Source organism: Elgaria multicarinata, chromosome 4 (assembly GCF_023053635.1).
Source record: "Elgaria multicarinata webbii isolate HBS135686 ecotype San Diego chromosome 4, rElgMul1.1.pri, whole genome shotgun sequence".
NCBI lineage: Eukaryota > Metazoa > Chordata > Lepidosauria > Squamata > Anguidae > Elgaria > Elgaria multicarinata.
Genome location: NC_086174.1, coordinates 69971045 through 69996033, shown reverse-complemented (window position 1 = coordinate 69996033; position 24989 = coordinate 69971045). Strand labels below are relative to the sequence as shown.

The window sequence follows — 24989 nt, the reverse complement described above, 5'->3', positions numbered from 1 at the left end:
CAGCCAAACTGAGTTGTCTCCAAAGTATGCCAGCTAGGTTGGTCAATTATAACAATATCTACTGTGTCAGTAAAACTATCTTGATTAGGATCAGGAAGTGTTCACAACACCATATACAAGCTTTCAAATAAAATTGTTCCCTTGGCTGTTTCTGAATTGGAAAGAAAATATGGACAAAAATAAGTCACCCAGACTTTCCACTAGACAGCAAGGGTGGGCAAACTGTGGCCTGCCAGATGTTTTGACCTACAACTTCCAACAGCCACTGGTGAGAGATGATGGGAGTTGTAGGCCAAAACTGTATCAATAGGTAGAACTAAGTTGGACACACAGGAAGTTAGATGGAAGAGGAAGTCAGGGACACAGACTTGATTGAAGGAATACTCGCCCAATCAGGAGGTGACACAGCAGTCAGTGACTCAGCACTCTCAGGAGTCAGTCAGGGCTGGAGAGAAGTTAGTTAGAAGCTATGTTTGTTTGAGGCAATAAAAGTTTTATTTTTATATAATACTGCATTCCTCATTTGCAACAAACCTATCTTTGAAACATGGTGTCAGAAGTCTAACAGGACCCATTTACAACAACAAAAAAAAAAACAGCTTGAGATTTTGGATTATGGAGCGAGGTTTGAAAGCCCCCTCATCACTGGATTTCACTGGGCCTAATCTGGCTCAAGCTTGGACATAATGAAAAGGATAGACTCCTCACATATGGGAATTGAGAGCTGTCTGAGGAGAGCGCGAGAATGCGTATATTGGCCTGGCATGAATGATCAGCTGAAAATTAACATGGCACAATGTGAGATCTGCAATTCTCTAGGTGACAGACAGCAAAAAAGAAACACTCCACCCACATGAGATTCCAAGGAGGCCTTGGGAAAAGGTAGGAGTAGACTTATTCAAGTTGCAAGACAAAGACTACCTCATAACGGTGGACTACTATTCCAATTTCTGGGAGATAGACTCCTTGCTAGATACCCGATCTCGAACAATTATCAGAAAGCTTAAAGGACACTTTGCCCATTATGGAATACCCGATGTTTTATTTTCAGACAATGGCCCTCAGTTTGTGTCTGAAGAATTTAGGGCCTTCAGAGCACAGTGGGAATTTGATCATCAGACATCGTCACCGGCCTATCCCCAGAGCAATGGGAAAGCTGAGTCAGCTGTCAAGACAGCAAAGCGTATTTTGGTCAAAGCCAAGAAAGCTGAGACAGATCCATATCTAGCTGTCTTAGACCACAGGAACACCCCATCACAAGGCTTGGATGCGAGTCCAGCTCAGAGTCTCATGGGTCGAAGAACTAAGACCTTACTTCCAATGCGAGGAAATTTGCTGCAGCCAGAAATCCATAACAGACGAGCTGACTCTATAGCAGAACAAAAATCTAGACAGGCCCATTATTATAATAAGTCAGCCAAAGATCTACCTTATCTACACAATGGTGAGCAGGTCTGGATTCAGCCAGCAGGGCAAGAGAACAAGGAATGGCGAAAGGCAGAAGTACAAAGGCAAGTGAACACACGGTCATTTGAGGTGGTGACACCAGAGGGTCAAGTCTTCAGAAGAAACCGTAGACATCTGCGGAGGAGCAGCCAACTAGTATCAAATGCAGGTGTGCAGAACCACAACCAAGAACAGCAATTCCAGGAGGAGAGAGCACCCACTTCACAGTCTGGCCTCCAGGCAAGAGGTCATTCAGAATCCCCTACCAGAGAGACTGAGGAGATAGTTGAAATGTCCTCACATCCTAGGGATACCCATGATACCGCTTATCACCCCAGAGAAACTACATCTCCTATAGCAAAACAAGTAAGAACTCGAGCAGGTCGCCTGGTACAGAAGCCACACCATCTACAAGACTATGTTTAACTTTGGGGGAGGGTAAATGGGAGTTGTAATGTATTGTTGGTTAAAATAAAAAAAGGAAAGATGTATCAATAGGTAGAACTAAGTGAGACACACAGGAAGTTAGATGGAAGAGGAAGTCAGGGACACAGACTTGATTGAAGGAATACTCGCCCAATCAGGAGGTGACAGAGTCAGTCAGGGCTGGAGAGAAGTTAGTTAGAAGCTATGTTTGTTTGAGGCAATAAAAGTTTTATTTTTATATAATACTGCATTCCTCATTTGCAACAAACCTATCTTTGAAACAAAAACATCTTGAGGGCCATAACTTACTCACCTTTGCATTAGAAAACAGACTGTATCTAAGGATGAGAGCATCATGGCTCCCAACCAATGGGTAACACCATTTAATTTCCCTTCTATTGACTGTCTATCTGGTCTCCTTTCTAAAATATATCATCAGCTTTGCTGCATCAATATTTTTCCTTACTTCTGTTTGTTGATTTATGAGGGACCAAAACCAATGGTTTCCAATTGGAGCTTGAGGCTGCAAACCTATATACATTATCCTGAGAGTAAGACCCATTGAACCAACCCAAGGGCATTTGTCAGCTGGCCAGTATAAAAATCAAACAAATAAACAACCCAATGGGTTACTTCTGAGTAGACATGAATATGTTTGCAAAGCTAGACAGACATTTATCTGTGTAACTTTAGACTTTAACAGATTACAACTGTGTTATCTCAACTAAAAGCAGCAGTTTTATGCTTTACCAGGGAGTAAGACCATTGAACTCAGTGAGACTTATTCCTAAGTAAACATGAATATTCTTGGCTGTGCATTTTGAAGAAATTATTTCATACAAAGCCATAATAATATTTTACCTCCTCTCACACATCGATGTTCAGTTTTAACTTCTCTCTCTCTCTTGAACATCTTAAACTGATGAAGCGTTCTGAGTAACTCAAAAATGTGCATACTGCATTGTGAATGTAAATCGCCCCTAATGAAGGCAATTATTGATCTTGTAAATTTCATTTTAATCTGATTTTCCCCCCCCCATTAATGCCTCTTATGATACCAATTGACAAACGTAATCCTGGTGATCTTTCATGTAGCTTATTTAGCGAGAGAGAAAAACATTCCCTTAAATTAAAAGTGGCTTTCATGTAAAAACAACGCTTTCTCCGTGACTTCCGACATCAGATCTCATTCCTGGCCACACAATCTTTGGGGGGTAACTATTCCCTTCCCTGCTCCCTCCGCCCTTTAAAACACGCGCGCGGGGCAACGTGCGTTTTAGGACTACTGTGAAAAGAAAACAAGGGCTCATGTTTATGCCAATCCGGTCTCTGCGTTTGTGAAGTATCTGAGTGATACCTTTGGTTTTTTTTAAAAAAAAAATCGAAGGGATTTTAAAAATGCGCCATAAATCATATTTGTTTTCTTTTCAAAGTAAGTGAAATTTGCATTTCCTTTCGCATCTCCCAAGCTCATTCCAAAGTGCCTTTTGGGAAAGTAAAGAAAAAAGAAAAAAACCTCGGAAGAATGCAAACTCCTAGGAATTTCTTTCAGCGACGCTGAGGGCGGGGGATGAAAGTCACTCGCGTGTTGTTGTTTTAATAATGTGAGTCAACAGATTAATTTATTGCAACCCTTTTGCATTAAGTATCCGCGATCTCTTTCTCGCCATGCGGCTTGAAATGTACTCTTCGTGGCTGGAAGCGTAGCAGAAGCTCCTGCTCACGACGAGGCTGGACTACCCCCACCCACACTCCGCCTGCCCGGTTTTTGTCTCTTGGCATATTTATCGTTCGCCTACTTCTGGCTAATTTTTTTTTAAAGTCATGTAAATTAAAGTGAAAGAAAACAACAACCTTGCATAACATTTCTAATCAACACGTATTTCTTTCTAAGACCCTCTGATTATTGATTCCCATTAAAATGCCTTTTCTTTTCTTTGCCCCCTCTGCTGATCGAATTTCAGATCAGCCCAGGATATGCAACTAACCTTCTGGCGCAACTGAACCTAACCGACTCGGAAAGATCAAAAGGCTGGGTTGCATTCATTAAAATGTAGCACAGCCTAGGCATGCTTTCGTGGAAGGTCTCCCTGTGCATTGTAATTAATGTGGCATATACGGGAGGCGGATTTTTTTTTATTTTATATTGATATACAGTGCGAGAAGGGAAGGGGGAGAGGAGAACAAAAGAGACAGCTCTTTTTACCCGGGGATGACGTCAGTTTGATTTTACTGGCAACTATTGATGTATGTGGAGCAATTGCAAGCAGCTCCCCTCCCCCGCCTCTGCTGGCACTTGCAGGAGAAACAATTATGTTAACTGTCCAAAACATTCGTCCTTGCAGATCTTTGGGGCTTAAGCACTTAACTTACAAGTCCTAGTCACTTTGCAAGGGGCCTGAAATGGTTATTTCCTGTATGATCTTTATTAGGGTGGAAAACAAGCAGCAGGGGGAGGGGACGGGAACAGCTAATAGGCACAAAGCAGAGGAGGCTTCAACCTAGGAATGCTGTTCATTACAGCAGCCTAGGAGAGAACACAGTGAGAGAAAATAGTCCCTGCCTCCCAGCTTCCACAAACTGGCCCCTTTGGGGCTGCAAAAGAAAAGAAGAGGGCCTTTGAGGGACACGCTCTTTGCAGCAAGACTCAGCTTAGAACTGCGGGAGATGGAAAGTTGTCAGACAGTGGATCCTTCAGCTGGTCTAAAAAGTCTGGCGCATGCAAGTTAATGGTGCAAGGATCCACGGATCCTGTGACTGCGTGTGATTCTGCCTCAGTCACTCTCTGAGCTGCAGTAGAAAAATAGACTGAACTAGCGGAACAGTACGGCTGCGTGTAAAATCCGGACTGGATATCCCTGGCACGTAGAACGTAATCAGGAACGGAGGGCTTACCCTCCCTGGGCAAAAGAAGAAGAGGATAGATTGCGGTAACTCTCTCGTCCGCTCTCTCACATTAAAGGGTGGAGTTTGAGATAAAGGCTTAGTTTAACAATGGTTTTTAAAAAAACACGCCTACAACTAGATCAAAATCAGTGAAGTAGTATAAATTTACAACATGTTCAATGGAGGAGCAAACCTTTCCCCCTTTAACCGATCTTCCAGCAATTTCCAGGTTTTGTCGGGGGTGCGTTCCGTCTGGTCGATGAAAATTATCTAACAGCCGTGTCCTTTCGGTCCCTCCCCTCGAATAACAAGAAGCGTTGCCAAAAGTTGCGTGCGACTCTTTTTGTAGGACTGGAGCAAACAGAAGAGCTGTCAAGTCGTGGAAAGACTTGAGCCGATTATCTGTCTGGCTTTTAACTGGTTTGATCGATAAATTAACCAGTTAGATTTACATAAACACTTATTTATTCAGCGATTTATAAAACTTCAATACGGCTACTTGTTGAGGATCCTATTGGGCCGATCTACACCAAGCAGTGTATAACACTTTTAAAACGGTATGAAAACTGTATGAAGCGTTTTCCTGATTATCTGGCATTTTTACAGTGTAAACCTATACATGTGTACTCATAGCGAAGTAGGTACAGGTTTGCAGCTTTAATCTATGATTTATTGATGCAATTAATCAAAAATAGAGTCCTAAAAATAGATCTGGGTACAGATCTACAAACCTGCTTGTGTGATCTGCCCACATGTGCTTGCTCACACCTAGCCTCCTAGCAGATTACTAGCGTTGACAGTGCTAATCAACTATTGGAAGGGGAGACTAGATTCCATAGCCCATTATTCCCAAACAGGCAATTGGTGGTGTCAACATTGACAATTATGGGGTTTTGTGTGCAGATCCAATCCAGCGGGGATCACTGCAGCCAATGGAAGTCTTGGCAGGATTTTCATTCCTGTGGACAGGACCTTATCCAACAAGGGGGGGGGGGCATACAATTACAGCCAGCATTTCCAATTCTCATAGACTTTGGTCCTAAACTCGCTTCTTCAAAAGAAAGATCCACTGAAATCGATGGGATTTACTTCCAGGTAAATATATCTAGGGCAGAGTTGTCATCTTTTAGATTAGACTTACCGTATTTCTTCGATTGTAAGACGCCATCGATTGTAAGACGCACACTAATTTCAGTACCACCAACAGGGAAAAAAACCTAAGACACACCCGCAATTCTAAGACACACCTCATTTTTAGAGATGTTTATATGGGGGGGGAAGTGTGTCTTAGAATCGAAGAAATAGGTTATGTGTTATACCTTTATCTGTTATACTGCTTTTGAAAACTGTTCAGAAATTGCATTTCGTTCAAAAGATATCTGCTAGACTGCTAACAGGTGCAATTCAGAGGGATAGGGAAAGGCCTACCTTGTTATTTTAAATAGTAGGCTGAGCCTACCAACATTCCCTTAGGTTCTCAGTATTTAACCTTTCATTTGCCTTAGAGTTTTAACATTATTATTATGCTGGCAGGAGCACCACTGAGCAGAATTTACATCTGAGAAGCCCAGTTCATCACTATGGCTTTACATTGAGGTGTGCAGTTATGCAGCCAGAATTCTCCCTGCTAGTAGAATTCTCCCTCAGAGTAGGATAGCTATGTGTCCTAATTCACAGTAGGGCAGCCCTTGGAGTTGAAGGGCTGTCAAATGAAAGGCTCTTTTTTCAAGGGGTCCTTTATTTGAAGGGCTGTCCAGTTCAAGTCTGATTTAAAGACAAAGATCCATAAGAACAGGGAGCAGTGGCTTTGAAGCTGCCCATCAGCAGTTAGCATCTGAGCAGACACAATCCTAGTCACGGTCTTCCTTACTACGGTGAGATGTATTGCATTTTTAATTTAAAATATAGTACTTGTTTCTAAATGTGCATATGGAAATTTATATACATATAGAAACAAATTTTATGAAAACATGTCCTCTGCTGCCTTTTTGTTTGATTGTTTTTGGTGATGCTCGACTTAGAAGATAGGCTAGAAAGAAATATCCATTCTACATATGAAGTACACTAGTGAAATTTAATTTGGCAAATATTTATTTTGTTTCCTGTTAATCTAATACTTTAGCTGCATAGCTCTACTTGATACAGGATTTATTTATTAATTTCATTTATACCCTGCCTTTTTTGCAAAAATGGCACTCAAGGCGGCTTACGAAAAGCTATTTAAAATAGATAAGAACAATAAAACATTAAAATACAATAAAAACATGACGATTGCAGAATAAAAACAGCACCCAACCCACTTAGAAGCCAATGGCCTTCTTGAATAAAGTGATATTTGCATGCCGTTGGAAGGATAGCAGACAGGGAGCAAACTTAGCCTCTCTCAAGAAGGAGTTCCACAGCCTGCAAATAGCCACCAAGAAGGCCCTTTCTCGCATTGTCACCAAACACACCTCTGATAGCAGCAGTCTCAAAAGAAAGGCCTTTCCAGAAGATTTTGAGGACCAGCAAAACTTGTATGGAAGAAGGTGGTCTTTTGGGTTGCCTTCTCCGAAGCAGTATAGGGCTTTATAGGTCGCTAGCTGATATACTCAGTGTTGCTTGAGCCCCCTAAGATATATGGCTCTGAGGTAATCATCTTAAAGTACTTGGCCCCACAGAGAACAAAAACTACAACTCCCAGCATGCCTTTCACCACTGCGCCAACTTGTCCAACGGGAGTCCTGCCACTGAGGATCACGAGAAGTAAAGTCTGGCTAAACCAGTCCATGTTGCAGTGTGCAATCAGTGCCTGTAGGTAGGCCATGAAGGGGCCAGCTGGCTGAATGACCGATGGTTAACTCGGTCCTTGTCAATGGTGACAGCCCCGGAACTGCACCCTACTGCTCCTGATGGTGCCTAGACACCAACGATGGAGAGCCACTTCCAGGTGATGGCTGCCAAAACCTGATAAATCTTTCCTCCCGCCCAAAGGGGTTGTAGGTGTAAGCCTAGGTCTCTGAATAACATGTTATCTTTGAACACCATCTGAGGTGTGGTGGGAGATAACTGGAGAGCGGGCCTTCTTACTTGTGGCAACCTGCTTGTGGATTTCTTTTTCCCAGGCAGGCTTGCCTAGTGACTGCATTAATGGCTTTTAAGTGCCAAGTGAGTTGTTGTTATTATTTTCCAAGGCCTTTTAACTTGAGATTTTTTATGCTGCATTTTTTTTCCTGTCATGACTAAACCACAACATTCCAAGACAGATGCAGGAATTACTGAATAAAGTGTATAATTTTTATGTAAAAGCCTGATTACACCATTGATACAGAAGAATGAATGGAGGAATGACTGGTAGCTGAGGCTAGAATGGAATGGTGGGCAGGGTGAGTGGCAGTTGGAGAAAGTCAAAGACAGTTAGTAAGAAGTCAGAGAAATGGGAACTGAGTTCGGTTTGAGAGATAGTGGCCTGGTTTGCTAACCCATCCTTTATTTAAAATCAGCTACTCTGTATGCCAGTACTACACCACCCAACATGGCTTTGGCAGCCTGCAGGTGCCCGTGTCCTCTGAGACATCCTCTTGTTGCCGATGCTGCTCCTCAATAGAGCATTGACAAGTAGCATCGCCAAGGAGGGAAGGACGCGCCCAGGTCCAGCCAATCCTGCTGGGACTGCCTTGGCCTGCACTTTTCACCCACCAAGTGCTTCATCAGAAGCCTGTACTGAAGGGCCGGGCACTTCCCACCCTTCATAGGGTCTATTTCTGGGCATGCACAGAGTGCCTTCCCTTCCTCTCTCTTAAGGGTGAAGGCTTTGCACTTGCTTACCCCAGATTCTGAGAAAACAGCAATATCAGGACGGAGTGCCTTTGAGCATGTTCTGCCCCTCAAAGTCACACTGTTGTATCTAGTTACGATTTTAAAACCACGCAGAAGGCAGGACGAGGCATCGCAAATGGACACGGCCCATTTATGTGGGTTGTTTCTTTTTATGTGGAATTGGGTTGACTGCTCGAGACCAACCTTAGAAGTCAGGGTTGTGAAAGTCACGCAGCGGAAACCCGCCCATGCACTCACAATGGCCACCAAAGGCCAATAAATCTGGCCTCCTGCCGAAGGCATGCTGGGAGTTGTAGGTGTAACCCTTGGTTTTTATTAAATTCTTTAAAAAATACTTAAAACCCCAAATTCTGTGTTTTTAGATTTTTCTGGTACATCGTACAGCGTGTCAAATTTCAAGTTTCTAACTCATCTGGAAGTGGGTAAACGTTTCCAGACAAACATCACACACACCGAATTTCTGCTTTATAGGTAGAGATAAACAGCACTTTGAATTCTATCCAAAACCAGATCGGTAGCCCGTGAAGCTGCTGTAACAAGGGAGTTGTGTGCTCCATGAATTTGATGCAAGTCAACAGTCTGGCAGCTGCATTCTGGAGTACCTGAATTTTTTGAACAGGTTTTGAAGGTAGCCCCACATAGAGTGTGTTATCCTAGTCCAAACAGGATGTAACTAAGGCTTGTGTGACCATGGCCAAATCAGACATCTGTAGGAACAGGCACAGTTGGCACACTAACCTCAGCTTTGCAAACCCACTCATGGCCACCACTGATACCTGGGCATCCCGGTTCAGGGACGAGTCCAAGAGTACACCCAAATTGTGACCCTGTGTCTTTGTGTGTGGAAGTAACCCCATCCTGGTCCCTATTCCCTGATCTGCCTTTCAGCTGACAAAAAATATTTTAATCTTGTTTGGATTAATCCTCAATTTGTTTGCCCTCATCCAGTCCATTAGTGATATTAGGCACCAATTTAGAACCAGAACAGCTTCCTTCAATTTAGATGGAAAGTAGAAGGGTGTTATCAGCTTGCTGGTAGCACAAAACCCCAAAACTCTGGGCAAACTCTCCCAGAGGTTTCATATATATGTTAAATAGCATTGGGGATAAGATGGGTCCCTGAGGGACACCACAGACCCCAATGTGTAAAAATTAGATTGTGTGTTTTTCAGGGCAGACTAAAACCTACATTTGTTCAGATGTGATAGCATATGGCTTTCAGATGTGATAGTAGTACATAGTAACATTTGTTTCCTGTTAATGTGACTTACAATGATCCTAAAGCTAAAATGGCCTATGGCCTATTAAATATATTTCTTTTGCAATGGACACTTATCTTCACATGAAAGTCCTTCTTCTACATGATCTGACAATTAAATGTCTTACCCAGTTTTCTGCTCTTTTTACCACTAAACAGCCTGGAGCTTCTTGAGTCATAAGCAGCAGCAACAGCAATGCAGGTAAGGTCGTTCACAGCCAATTATTTCAGAGAGTCCATGTGGCCTATATTTGTATACAACAGACACAATGTGTCGTGCACAATTTAAACTAATGTCTCTAACAAATTATTTCAATCCTCTTATCCATGCTTCTGTATTGTGATGAATGTTGGTGAAACTTCTACCCCAATTATGCCTTCTTGCACAGAATGTGCCTATTAACTTTTGATATAATACTTCAGATAATAATATAATCTTCATTATTTCTACAACATTCCTGAGAGATACAAATTAAAAACTCAATCTGAGGTAAAGTCAGAGCTGTGTCTATGGGCACAGGAGACTCTTATTTTGAATGCTGATTTTCCATATGATGTGGAGGACCACATTATATCTTACAAAGAGGTACCTTCCATGGCAGGTACTTCTTTGTAGGATATAATGTAGTCCTCCACATCATATGGAAAATCAGCATTCAAAATAAGAGTCTCCTGTGTCCATAGACACGGGAGGCTCTCCTTTTAAGAAAGTCTCCCTCCATGTGTAAAGGGTGACAGAAATAATGATGGGATGGGGTCTTTCATTTTTTAATGTATTATTATTATTATTATTATTTATTTATATAGCACCATCAGTGTACATGGTGCTGTACAGAGTAAAACAGTAAATAGCAGTATTTGTCACATTCACACATTACATTTTGTTATACATACCTAAACCATCTTAGGTGTGTACCTAAAACCATAATGTGTGAAATGGCCTTAAATTAATCATTGTATCCACTGGACCACAGTAGTTCTTGTGTCTTTAATTTAAGGGCTTGCTATTTATATGTAGTGTTGCATGCCTGGGATAATATCAAGTGATTTCTCTGGGATAATATCAAGTGATTCCATTATCATGGTTTGTTTGCTTTTTGAACACCACCACATTTTCTTACTTACTGCTGTTACACAGGAAACCAGTTGATACGTTTCCACGTTAAACAGTACACTGTACCACTGCAGTCCTATAGCCACCTAAATCAATAGGAATTACTTTCAGGTAGACATATATAGGATTGAGCATTTAGTCTCTAATAATTGACTTGATTCACCTAGCAATTACAAACCAAGCAACACCTACCCAGTATCTAGTAATACTTCCACTTTCCCTTCAGCATATATGTCCAACTAAATGAATGCAGAAGGAATTGAGGTGTTGGTTGTTATTTTTGATTAACTGAAAAAACTGAAAGGTTCAGGTTTTCAGAAGTATAACTCTGATTCCAAAAAAAGTACAAACAGCTGCCATTTCCTAAAACAGTCCATTTCTTTGATGAGCCTACTCTGTCAGTTCTTCCGTAGATGCAGTTTCAAGAACTTTCAAAAGCCATTCCTTCATAGGTGATACAGATACTGATTTCTAACCATGGGCCATCATTGCTGCTACCAAAAGATTGTGAATTACCATCTTTCTTGTCCCATCCAGTGAAGGTGGCAGTACATTTAATATATTAATAATTATTAAAACTTCTATAATGAGATTTACACTAGTAATTTTAAGGAATCTCTGTATCACATTCTGCCAGTACTGCTGGACTCTAGGACAAGACCACCATATGTGGTACAAATCTGGATCACACTTTTCCAGCATCTAAATATATTGACTTGAAATAGTAATTGCACGTAGCCAGGAAAAGTGGTGGAACAGGCTACATGCTCGCAGTCTCGGGCTCAGCCCAAGACTGTGGGAAAAATCGGGCCAAAAGTGGTGCCCATTATCCCGGGGCGAGGGAGAGTTGATCCCTGCCTGAGCCCAGGATCCCCTGTGCGTCATCTGGATGCACAGGGGCAATCCCAGGTATCAGCCCGGGATAACCCCTCGTCTAGCTAAGGCCCATGTCTCTTTCAGAGCAATACAGAGTGAAAATTGCCTAAAATATTCATAGTTGATGTTCCCACATCTCTCTCCCAAAAGGAATTAAGTTTTAATTCACTGGGACTGTTTTTAATGTTTTTCTGTATGTCTTGGTCTTAAGTACCTGAAAGCACACTGTGGACCAAACATTAAGCATCAATGTTTGAAAACAACTGTAACATTCCCATTGATCTCAGATAGTTAATAACATTGTCCTATCTATTCATATATTTGGTGCCTTTAGGGAGCTCTTTTGTATCCGAACTGAAGACCTAACCACCATCCTAGAGAGAGAAAGGCAAGAGGAAGGACAGGAGACTTCTCCCCACCCTTTCTCACTCGTTTTAATGACAAGGCAGAATGCATGCTCTGAAGGGAGAGACCATTACTGAATTATAGAATACATGTACAGTGAAGAAGTTCCCAGGTTCAAAGGAGGCATCTCAAGTTTGAAGGATCTCAAGAAGCAGAGCTCGGGAAAGAAAACCTTAGAGATCCAGGATTCCCCAGAAGGTCATGTGCCGTTCCCCTGGCTCCAGCCCCTTTTCCTCAACCACCAATCATTGGGGTTTTTTTCCAGCTTTTGTGCAGTTTCCCCATTCTAAAAGGTTGAAATGCCCCTACTAAGGCATAATTATTGGCAGTGAGCTTTAAGCTAAAATATATTGGCATTTTTGGTATCCTTACCCATCCCCTTCATCTTCAGCCCCTCCCACCACTGGAATGCAGCCAAAATTGAATGCAGCCCGGTTTCCCAGGCCTGATCTCAAAACAGTGGTGTTGAACCTCTTTCAGCCCCAGGGCTGAATTCAATTTCGGAGAAGCTCTTAGGCCTCTCAAGTGGTGGGTGGGTCGTAAGGCAAAAGGGTTCATACAGGCACTCTCCTGGGACACCTCTCCCAACTGGGCCTGGCTGGTTCTCTGAAGAGCTGTGATGGCTGCTTTTTCCAGTTGATTCAGCTTTTCAGAGGGCTTGACAGCCCTTTGGATCTCAGTATAAGGTACTTCGCATTTTAAATATTCAACTGGATTGCAGGACTGCGAATGTTTATAAGCCATACTATTTTATTTTATCGCTGGGTATGATATATCCACGATGAAGCCACAATCAATTCCTTCCCTCTCCGGGGCTACCTTGGACATCAAGCAATCCTCTTCACATCATTGTTTTCTTAATATGTTGGCAGCTTGTCAGTTCTGGCATAAGTACTATGGCTTTGCATATCTCAGCCTTTGCTGCAACTCTACAGAGACATAAATAACTTCAAAGAAACAGGCTGTTGTACTAGCAGCCAAATTGTTAAGCATTGTCAGTGCTTGCTTTTTCATCATATTGATTTACACTGTGCTATGTGAATTTCCTTATTTAAATTTCCTCTTCAGATGTCATATTGGCTTAATTGCAAAACAATTGGATATATTCAGAACTCTAGGACTGTAACAGCCATTGATTCCTGGAATGATGTATGTACATGCAATCATTGTGGGGTTGTGATTCTTGGGATGGGTAAATCCCTGGCTCTGAATAAAAATTTAAGGTGCCCATAGGTGAGCTTTAACACACATGTCAGTTTGGATTGGTAGTGTAATTCTTTATAGGCCTTGAACATGATTGGTTGTTAAAAGTCTCTCCTTGTACCTGAGCTGTTTTAGAAAAAGCATAGCTTTATATTGAGCTAGCGTCATGCTGTTAAGAATCAGTACCAATGTAAACATTGAGAATGATGGCTTTATGTTGGCCGTTATGTCACGCAGTATTTCACAGTTGTTGAAATCCTTTCATTTTTATCCAGGTTGCTTTGGCTTTGTCAGTCTAAGAATGAAAGATGTGCAGTACTCAAAATGAAATGAAACTACTATTTCAAATAGAGAAGTGATAGCACTTTTCTCTGTGTGTCTATGCGTGTGCTGACGTGCGCAAGAAAAACCAGCAATACCACCTATTAATTCCTGTTAATGCAATATAGACTTATATGCTATGCTACTAGGTTATTTGAATGTGTGCCAGTATAAATCAGGGGCAGGTGATAAATTACAATGACTGGGGTATAAGAAAAACCATGGAATTAAACTTTAGCTTGTAAAGGATGGGTAGGTAGACACTTAGAAAACATTGAACAAGCAATGAAATGAGATAGTAAGGAACACTGTATACCTTTAAAGTATCCATCTTTGTTTAGGATATCCCTCTTGTGAACCTAAAAGCTTATCTGCACACACACAAATTAAATGTCCTTAAACTGTGCTTGTTCATTTGCTTGCTATTTTCAAAGCAGAATACTAGCACTTGCAAAATTTGAAAACATGTCTAGTAGTTTGCCTTAAGTATTTCAGAGGAATTTATTATTAAAATTATTATTATTATTATTATTATTATTATTATTATTATTAGGAATTTAAGATGTTTTTAGAATGTTTTTTTAGGATGTTTTAACAATGTATATTATGTTTTAATTCAGTTTTATGTATTTTACCATTTATTGTTGTTCCCCGCCTCGATCAAAATGGAGAGACGGGAAATAAATAAAATTATTATTATTGTCATTTAGACACAATTAAAGCTGCAGTGCTATATGCACTTATCTGGGAATAAGTCTCATTGAAGTCAGTGGGTGTTACTTCTGAGTAGGCATAAAAGGATTGTGCTTTAGCTATCCATGCTGAAGATATGACTTAGAAGTGTAACATTTAGTTTACTGATTTGTTAGATTAATCAATTGAGTGATTAAATCATTTAATTGATTAAACAGGATTAAACTTTTTAAAATACCTTACAAAACCTATGGATAGCAAGAACCATCTTAGAAGACATATCCCTCTTCCTCCCCCCGCCCCCATGACGGAATGCCTCTTCTAAGATGGACCTGATGTAACAATTGCAGCAGCATTTAGAAACAGTGTAAGGATTTTTTTTCCTTTGAAACTATTATTCCATCATTTTCATCCCATTTAATTCTAATGGATCCCAACCCAGGGACCCTAGAAACTGTAGTTTGTTTCTTTTTTTGGATTGTATATCACCTTTCTGCAATAACTATCATTTAAGGGGGCTTAATATTTCATTAAAACATCTAAATAATATTTGTTTAAAAAAACCTAGAACAATGAGTGCAATAAAAAGCACACAAAATTGCAAAAATACGAGTCAGTTAAATAATAAGAGCAGAGAGTAAACTGAACCAATAAGCCAAACTAAGCAAGCTGCAGAATAATACCAAAGCGAACCAACACAGTAAATTAATTCACTTAACTCTCTAAAGGATAGATTTAGTCTGGCACATAAAGGATAGATTTAGTCTGGCACATAAAGGCTAAGAAGGAAGACACTGGGGCAGATATTCCTTGGGAAGTGCTTCCATATAGTCAGGGCACAGAAAAAGTCTTCTCTTCAGTTGCCACCCACCTCACCTCTGCAGTTAAGAGCACCCAGAGAAGGTCCATTAAGCTGTTGGTCAAATTCTTATGGGAGCAAGTGGCCCTTCTAGTTTTATAATGGAGCTGGGAATCTCTAATACCGAATTCTTAACACTCCTGTGGAACAATTTCCATGGTTTTTCGGAGGAATTTTAACGATTCACTTAGTTTCAAACTGACTAAATGTGTGATATAGGTGTGCGAATGTTAAGTAGAGATATAGTATTCACCATGGTCATAAGCTAGCCAACATGAAGCACTTTAAGACCCTATTGATTTTAATGGGCAAGAGTCAAACTCTCCCTTTCAAATCAGTGGAACTTGAAAGTATACAACTTCAGCTAACTTATGCCCAATGTTCAGCTTAGGCACCAGAAGCATCCTCTCTTTTATTATTGTTCCTGTGTCACACTTACGAGGTGTCTATACGGCCTATTTACCCCACTGTGGCTGTGCAGTGGCACTACGTTGTTTCTATGATGCAGCTGCCAACTTGCAACCATATCGGGCTTTTACCCCCCAAAATGTGCTTTTCCGTGGTGTCATTTTACCACAATTTTTTAGTTGCTCTAAGGTCACCACATTGTTTCTCCATCTGTCAGTGGTGGCCTCGGTTTGAGTTAAGACAGTGGGTGTTACTGGGGGCAGATCCAAGTGCAGGGTAAGCATGGGAATGCAGGGCAGGGGGCGGGCTTATCAAGCCAAATGGTTGCTGGCATTGAGGTTTTTCTGGCTGGATGGCCCACGTTCCCTCCTGCTCTCTAAATTTAGCATCTCCGCCTCGCAGCAGAGATGCTGTGGGGTTTGGGGGGAATCAACTACAAAGCAGCATCGTATAGACACCTCCTAAGATAATATTAGGGCCTAGACATGAGTAAGAAATGTTTTCAATAAATGTTCCTCCAGAATCAGAATCTTAAAATGCTTTTGCACACAATATAGCAATATTGTACTTCCTGTAGATTTTAGTACTTTGAGTTTTTCGCATTCTGGTACTAAGTGTTAAATCAAGCATACCCATAATTAAACAGTACATTGGGAGGGGAAAAACATTTAGCTAGCAGAACGCTCTTTCAAAGTATTATGCTAACTATTTGCATAAGTGCAAATCCTTTTATTTCTGTAGTGTGAAGAATAATAGGAGCTTTGTGGCGCAAGGTCTTAGCTCTGATCTCAACAGCCAAACTTAATACAAGAGTAAAAAATGGTAAAAATTGGTTTGCTTTACTTTGCAGAACATTTTTAGGTAGCTCGTTTAGTTCTCACTAAGATGGTAAACCTTGCAAGTATGGGATATATACCACTACAGACAGCAAATGGTCTTTCACCTGTTCAAAAACATTTAATCATGTAAGCCCCTCCACACTGTCTAAAGGGGCACAGCCCACATACAGGTTTGTCACCTCAATGAGAATTAGGTCTTAGTCCATCCTTCCCCAACCTGGTGCACGCTGGATGTGGCTGGAGATAATGAGATGAAGTCCAAACATCTGGAGGGCTCCAGGTTGGGGAAGGCTTTCTTAGTACAATAATAATAATTATTTATTGCATTTTTATACCATCCAACAGCCGAAGCTCCCTGAGTGGTTCACAAAAACTAAAACCATTCAAAATATAAAACACAGTATAAAAACATGATATAAAATACACATTAAAAACTGATTAAAAACATACCATACATGATTAAAACATCTTTAAAACATCCTGAAAACATTCCAAAATTTCACTGGATAGGCCTGCTGGAAGAGATCCGTCTTTATTGCTTTTTTATATTCAGAAAGACTATTGAGTTGGGGAATCTCTCCCAGCAGGCCATTCCACAGTCTGGGAGCAGCAGAAGAAAAGGTCCTCTGGGTAACAGTTGTTAATCTAGTTTTTGCTAGATGAAGTAGATTCTTCCCAGAGGACCTGAGTGTGCAGGGCGGATTGTACGGGAGAAGGCGATCCCGCAGGTAGCCTGGACCCAAACCACGTAGAGCTTTAAAGGTAATAACCTGGGCCAGATCTACACGTCGTAGCGAAGGCGCTTCCGTGCACCTTTTTTAAAGATGTAACCTAAAAGAAGCGCCTCTTTCTTTACTGTGTGTACTGTGAGCTAGGCAACGCCGCCTGCGGAAGAATCCCTACCCCATTCAAAGATGCTGCTCTGCTCTGGCCGCTTCCCCCTCGCGTGTTCTTCCATTCGAATAATCCCCCCTCCCACCCGGCGGCTCTTCTGGCGCGTCCTGGCTGCGGTGGCTCCTCCTGCAAAACACTTTTCTCCCTCGGTGTGTTTGTATTTGCGTTTGCGTGCGCGTGTGCGAGCACACACCGAAGAGAGTCCCGGGGAGTTGACACCGCGGGGGAGAGCGAGAGGCAGGAGCTGAACTCATCTGCCGCGCGCACGCAAACGCAAATACAAACACACCGAGGGAGAAAAGTGTTTTGCAGGAGGAGCCGCCGCCGCCGGGACGTGCCAGAAGAGCCGCCGGGTGGGAGGGGGGATTATTCGAATGGAAGAACACGCGAGGGGGAAGCGGCCAGAGCAGAGCAACGTCTTTGAATGGGGTAGAGATTCTTCCGCAGGCGGCGCTGCCTAGCTCACAGTACACACAGTAAAGAAAGAGGCGCTTCTTTTAGGTTACATCTTTAAAAAAGGCGCACGGAAGCGTCTTCGCTACGATGTGTAGATCTGGCCCAACACTTTGTACTTCACCCGGAAACTAATTGGCAGCCAGTGAAGAGATTTAAAACTGGTGTAATGTGGTCACCCCTAGGTGTACCAGTGACCAGCCTGGCTACCATATTTTGGACTAATTGAAGTTTCCGGACTAGGCACAGAGGTAGCCCCATGTAGAGCTAATCTCTTCTTGACTTTTCTTTATGAGCTGCTCCAAGGATAGAGTAGCAGCTGCTCTGGATTAATTACATTTTTTTTTCTTCTTCCAATGTGTTGCACTGCAACAATTTCATCTGTTGCCTAAGTTGTCTTGCTGACTTTAATACATATCCCAGGAAATCTTGGGAGTAGGGGTGGCAGAAGAAGTGATAATGGGAAAACAGGATTGAGCATTATATACATACATATACATACTTACAAATACTTTTGTCTTGCAGCAATATTTTTCAGGAAACTTGGAGAACTCAAACTGAAGCTGCTCCCATGGTGAAACATGCTTTCAGACACATCTCTCCCACCCACCCACCTCAGCATCTTTTAAGTTGAACAATCAACACTTACTCCTCAGATCACTACACATCTCCTTGACCTCTGGTGTATTACAGTGGGAACATTGGTGTTTTATTTTCACATGATAAACTGTTCTTCCACAGTTTTTCCCGTGTAATAAGGATGAAACAGGCGTTTCATTAACATAAGACAGTCAGCTTCCCCTTCCCCGCTTCATATAAGGACTCTTTTTTTATGGTAATAATAATTTCACACATTTTTATCACGCCTCTCATCCCAAAGGATCCCGAATCATTTTGCAAGCTATTTACAGGAATCACTTTATCCACCAGTGAAATGAGACCAACTCTGCGGGACAACATGCAATCTGTTTAGCGGCAGCACAACAGTGCTACACAGGAAGCGAAGATTGTTCTGTCCAGTTGGAGAACAGAAAAGAAGATCTCAGGCTAATACAATGGCATTATTTAGACTTCACCCCCAACCTTCTAGAAGGTGTTAAATAACTACTCTGAATGGGAAAGATGAAAATATAGGAAGATAGGTAGAGGCAAGCCACAGAGCACATTTCAAAATGTTAGCATATTTTGAACTTCTGGAATTCTGGTGTAATTTTTTTAAGGTGCTCATACAGACATATGAAATACCTCCACCCTTGCTCACAACTGCTATGTCCAGAGTAGTGAACAGTGGAGGAGCAAAAGAGCAGAGGAAGTAGTGATGAGCCTGGCTGCAGTTGTCAAAGGTGCATATACCTAAACCTATAGATGTGAAGCGCTAGGGAACATCCATACCTTTGGAGAACGGTGCTTTGTATCTGAGTCTTTCCAACTAAACAGGTTTTCCCCATTGAGATAAAAAAGGGAGGTTAAATTTGGGTGGATGGAAATTACAGTAAGAAATTACCGTAATGAGCTGTGCATGATGAATATTAAAAGGTTCATTCTGGAAGCAACCTTACCTCAGAAAGTAGTAAGCCTTTTTCTGTTTGGGAGCCCTCCTGCTGCTTCTGTTGTGTGGGGCCCTGGACTTCTGCCTCTGAAGTCCTGCCCCGATGGCACCACTGAGAGAGAGAAAGGGAACACACAGGGACAGCCTTCTTTCACCCCACCAGGCAAGTCAATGGAGTGAAGCCTCTGACTTGTATGGGAGGGTAAATCTGTGCCCCTGAAAGAGGCCTGGTGAGGGGGGAATACCCACTTCCTACCAAAGCACCAGGTGTCCCAAGGGCTCTTGACTGGGATTAGCTGTCCCCTCTACAAGCCATTTTTTGGAGGTGCAATTTCTCTCCACTTGCCCAGGTCAATGGAGATATTGCCTAGAGGGAATAGCTGTGTGCCAGGGGTGCTGTCAGAGTTCTTACAAGATGGCAGGCTCCCAGCACTAATAATCGGAAGGCAGTGTGCAGCTATTCCACCTTTTCTTTCTTACCTGAGAGCTTCATCAAATGGGGAGAAAATCGTGTTTCCTTATCATTGCTTTCCCCCTGCTTCTGTCCCATGATTCTTCCTCTTTCTTCACACAGGGGAAGAAAGGGAAAGTAAACAATAACCACGTGGCCCATTCAGTGGTTTTGGGGGGGGGGGGTTATCACTCTGCTTTTCCTGCACATAGCAGGAAATAGTGGCACATTTCGCTTCGCAAAAAAAGAAATTGGATTTACTGAGGTCTTATTTGTGGCGGAAAGAAGACCAGAAGGAATGAGAGATGCACAGGAGGCAGGTGGCGGTGGCGTCATCATCAAAATTCAAAAGGACCTGCAAAAAACCATGAGTGGCCAGTAACAAGCGTGCGATAAAACACTCATCTGATGATGCTCTGATTGTTTCCTGGTACGAAAAAAAGACTGAAGAAGTGGTGGGAAAACACTGGAGGGCTACAAATCGAAGATGACATCATCTGGACCCTTCATAAAATTATGTCAGTGAGGCAGTACAATCGCACAATAAAAGCCTCGGGTTAAATCCAATGTTGCATGAGCAGGCATCCACTCATGCATTGAGACTTCTCCCTGCATCTCTCTGCTTATCTCCTAAATTGCTCTGGCGTGCCCACCAACCCTTGAGTGCAGATTTGGGGAGGCATTTGCCAGGGGGAGGGGAAAACTGTTGTGCCTCCTGTCTCTGTTCTGCTGGTAAGAATTGGGCATAACCCTTTGTCTGGAAGCGCCACTTGGTTAGGAGAACAGCAGTGTTATATCTGCAAAAGGCATTTCTTTATGCAAAAACCACAGTCACAGCTAACGTAACTCTGCATTTTTCAAAACAGTTTCTATGAGAGCCAGTGTGGTGCAGTGGCTAAAATGTTGGACTGTGGATTGGGAGATCCGTGTTCTAGTCTCCACGCGGCTATTGAAACCCACTGGGTAACTTTGGGCCAGTCACAGGCTTCAGCTCAATCCTCTTCAAAGGGTTATTGTTCTGAGGATATGAGCTTCAGCCCATGTACCTGTTCCTTCAAATTATCCCCAACAGCGCTAAGCTGTCGGCGTTGTTGTTGCTGCTACCGGGCAGCAGCGAACCTTTGTATACCAGGAAGTGGGTTAAAGGGGGGGAATGTAAAAAAAAAATCATTAAAAAATCAACAGATGACCCAATCCGATTCAAATTTGGTATGCTTAAAGCTCTCCTTAATATCTATTACTGTGCCAATTTTGATGTCTTTATCTTTAAAGCTTATACAGATGTAAGCATTTGTTTTTCTTTAAAATCCTGTTCAAAATCTGAGATACGCTCAAAATCTGAGCTTTATCGCATGAGCATTATACTGTGCAATCACTTATACTGTGCAATCACTGTGAATTGCATGTAAAGGACTCAGAAGTTTTCCACCTTATAATCTGCTTTGATTGTGAAGTACTCCCATGCATCCTGCCTTAATTGTGCAATAAAGCAAAAAGATTCACTGTATTTAGCCCCTACATTTTGAGCGTATCTTCCAAGCCACCACTGGGGCGCAGGAGCAGGATTTTAAAGAAATGCTTACATCTGCGTAAGCTTTAAAGATAAAGACACCAAAATTGGCACAGTAATAGATATTAGGGAGAGCTTTAAGCATACCAAGTTTCAATTGAATTTCGTCATCCATTGATTTTTTATGATTTTTTACATTTCCCCCCTTAAACTCACTTCCTGCTATGCAAAGGATCGCTGTCGCCCGGTAGCAAAAACAACCACCACGAAATCTTAGCGCTACGGGGATAATCTGAGGGAAGCAGGTACGTGGGATGAAGCTTTCTGGTAGCTAAATATTGCATTTCTTTAGGCTTTATAGCACAATAAAAGCAGGGTGCATGGGAGTACTTCAAAGTCAAAGCAGATTATAAGGTGGAAAACTTCTGAGTCCTTTGCACACAAATCGCAGTGATTGCACAGTATAACCCTGGTGTAGTGAAGCTCTAAAATGGAGAGGAGGAGGTTTAAGTATGCTGCCTTGAATTCCTTGGAGGAAAAAAGCTGGGATATAAATGCAATAATAAAAAATAAGAAATGAGTGCTGTGCAAGCTTTGAGCCTGAATTTTGTTGATAATACTATTTCTTCCTACCATAGGATTACTGAATTTCACTGCAGTTTCTTGAACTTTTTGTTTTTACTAAAGATGCACATTGCATTCAACAGCTACCAATTTTACTGTGACAAGAAGAGATAATCACATCAACATCTCCCTCCCCTGTCTGATCTTAAAAGTGAATTTTCCCATTTAGTACTTTATTCAAGCCACAGTTATGCTCATTCTGTAACTGAGGGGGTATCTTGTATTTAAATATTAATGTTTGTATAGTTATTAGAAAATTTGATGTCTTGTCCAAGAGCATTGTAAAATTAAATATAGCATGTCATTATGGTACTACAAAGGAGAACTGTTTTTAGCCTATGCTTTCTGATTTGTGCCTTTCTTCCTATGCGATTCTTGGTGATTACTTGATGGTTCCAGTTGTGTGTCTCTTTCTCAAAGCTTTTCAGATGTAACATTCCTGAACATGTTGTTAGTGACATGTGGACATTGTTTTCTCTCTGTGGTACAAATATGGTGTTTTTGTGTAGTCAGTGGGTAAAATCCAGTTATGTCCATCTGCTGAGAGATTACCCTTCCCCTTGGCTCCAGAATCTATTCTGGAGATTTGCCAAGAGGAGCGGGAGGGGAAGTCATGGATGTCACCCATTTTTAGTTGCCTGTTGCACTAAGAAGTCAAACATGAGAAAACAGGTTTGATGTTAATAATTGTTTCTAGCTATTCTCCATCTCCTTGGGACATGTATGCATAGCAATCTCCCCTTATTTCTGGAGCAAATTTTGGCATATAGATATGAGCCCCCAAATCTGGATTGTCAGAAATGGGTATGATGTCAGAGGCAATAAATAAATAAATAAATAAATTGTGCTACATCATTGTTTTCCTCTTGTCAGGGGTGTAGAACCTCTTTCAGCCTGAGGGCCAAATTCAATTTCAGACAAGTTCATGTGGAATGCAGTCCAGGGCCAAACAGCAAAAGGAGTGAGGCCAAAGATGTCACAATCTTCAATCTTACTGCCAGTAATTAAGCCTTAGGGGAGGCATTTCAACCTTTTAGAATGGGGTGGACTGCACAAAAGTGAGAAAACAAACAGTGATCAAGGGAAGATGGTGTAGCCATGTGGGAAACTCTGGAAGGCTGGATTGGGACCTCTGCCCCTGTGAACTGTGTAAGCCATGCAGAGCCAGAGAGACAGGGAATCATTGTTTGGGCCCTGGCTGGCCAGCAGTTGTCACATCTAGTGAATTGAAACTGAACTTGGAGGAGTGCCCTGACAATCATGAGCAATTTTCCTGGGATTTTTTTTTTAAAGTCCAATCCTATGCATGTCTACTGAGAAGTAAGTCCCACTGGGTTCTGTGAAACATAATTGAGGCCTCCGGTTAGCTGAGGACAGAATTGTGCTGTTAAAGACTATAGTAGAAGCTTTCTGTTCTTTTTTACTTAGCACTGGAACAAATATATCACTCTGCAAATGTGTTACAGAACTACTACTGCACTTCAATATTAGGGCATTTTTGCCCAATAAAATGAGAAGAATAGGATTAATCAGTGTTACAGACTTGAGATGCTGAAAATGTTGGCTTTATTATTCCTTGAGGCAAGTTCCAGCTTTCAGTTTGATTTGCACGTTTTTGTTATGTCACATTCGTTTTTAATTACAGTCCGACTTCTGAAAATAATGTCCATTTTTAGAATTAAGACCCATATTACAGGTTACTTGCAAGGCCGTGAATCCTAAAATGTATTTTCAAATCACTGGAGAAAGAGAGAAAAGGGTGATTATTTGTGGGATTGCTGAAGAGCAGCTGATTCTAGCCTGGTTCACAAATTGAGGAGCTATGTGGATGGGAGCGCTTCTCCTGTGGCTGTTTGGAAATTTGTGGAAGGGAAAGGAGGACTCCACCAGTATACGAAAGGACGGAAGGGCATTCAGAAATTGGCTTACCTTCTTATTACCCTATGTTCTTGGAAAGCAAAAGAGAACAGGAGGAGCTGTGCCAATGATGAATGCTGTCCCACACCAATCCATCCTTCTCAACAGTTGCAGCTGTCTTCTACTTAAGCACCACTTCCTCATTTATTCCAGCAACAGCTAATCTACCTGTCTAGACAAGGGAGATCAGCTGTTGCTAGAGCAAATGACGAATTGTTGTTTAAGGAGACAGAACTGTGTGTGCATCCTCTCTATCATGCACATAACATAATGTGTGACAAAGATGCTCCACACAAAGGCTCCCATGCATGGATGTCTGATTCACATGATCACCTCCAGCAGGCTGGAGCAGAGGGAGATGAGGTGGGAACCAGGGCCATTGTACCAGCCCTACTGAAAAACTACTTACCTTTTTTCTTCTTCCCTCCTCATCTGTTTTTCCTTATGTGTTGTGACTTTTTATATTGTACTGTCTTGCTTTTAATGATTGTTGGTAAGGTGTTCCGAGAGCCTTTTTGGTTGAGGAGCAGGATAGAACTGCTATAAATAAATAAATAAATAAATCACACCTCCACACCTGCATCACAATGATGGGCCCACTGGGTTCAAGTGACATGATGGGTTAAATAAACCACAATCATTTATTTAACCCATGATGGCTTAGATGGGCTTTTTTCCTGCCCATGGTAGATTATTTCCTCCAAATAAGCCACCCTGGGAACCTGCAGTAAAGGTGATTTTAGCTATTGTAGGTTAGCATGTCATCTGTCATGCCAGCCTGGGTTACAGAACCACTTGGCAAGTGTGGCCAAAAATGCTACTGCTGCTCTGCTCCCCTTGAGCTATCTCTGAGCAAACTTGTTTTCCTGTCACATTCAGCTGTGTCTCCAACTAAGCTTCCCCGGTCTGGCTCCCAAATGGTTTCACATGTGAACAAATCCTCATTTTCCCATTTATTTTTTAGGATGTTTTTAACAATGTATATTATGTTTTAATTCAGTTTTATGTATTTTATCGTTTATTGTTGTTTCCTGTCTC

The 24989-nt window shown here is 41.8% G+C and overlaps 1 long non-coding RNA gene across 1 annotated transcript; it reads left to right on the top strand.

Annotated features, from left to right (window-relative positions):
* The first annotated feature begins 5767 nt into the window (after positions 1 to 5767).
* LOC134398389 (uncharacterized) lies at positions 5768 to 18972 on the top strand. The gene is made up of 3 exons (XR_010025412.1): positions 5768 to 5853; positions 9995 to 10037; positions 18426 to 18972. It is a non-coding gene; the product is annotated as an uncharacterized LOC134398389 (long non-coding RNA).
* Positions 18973 to 24989: the final 6017 nt, after the last annotated feature.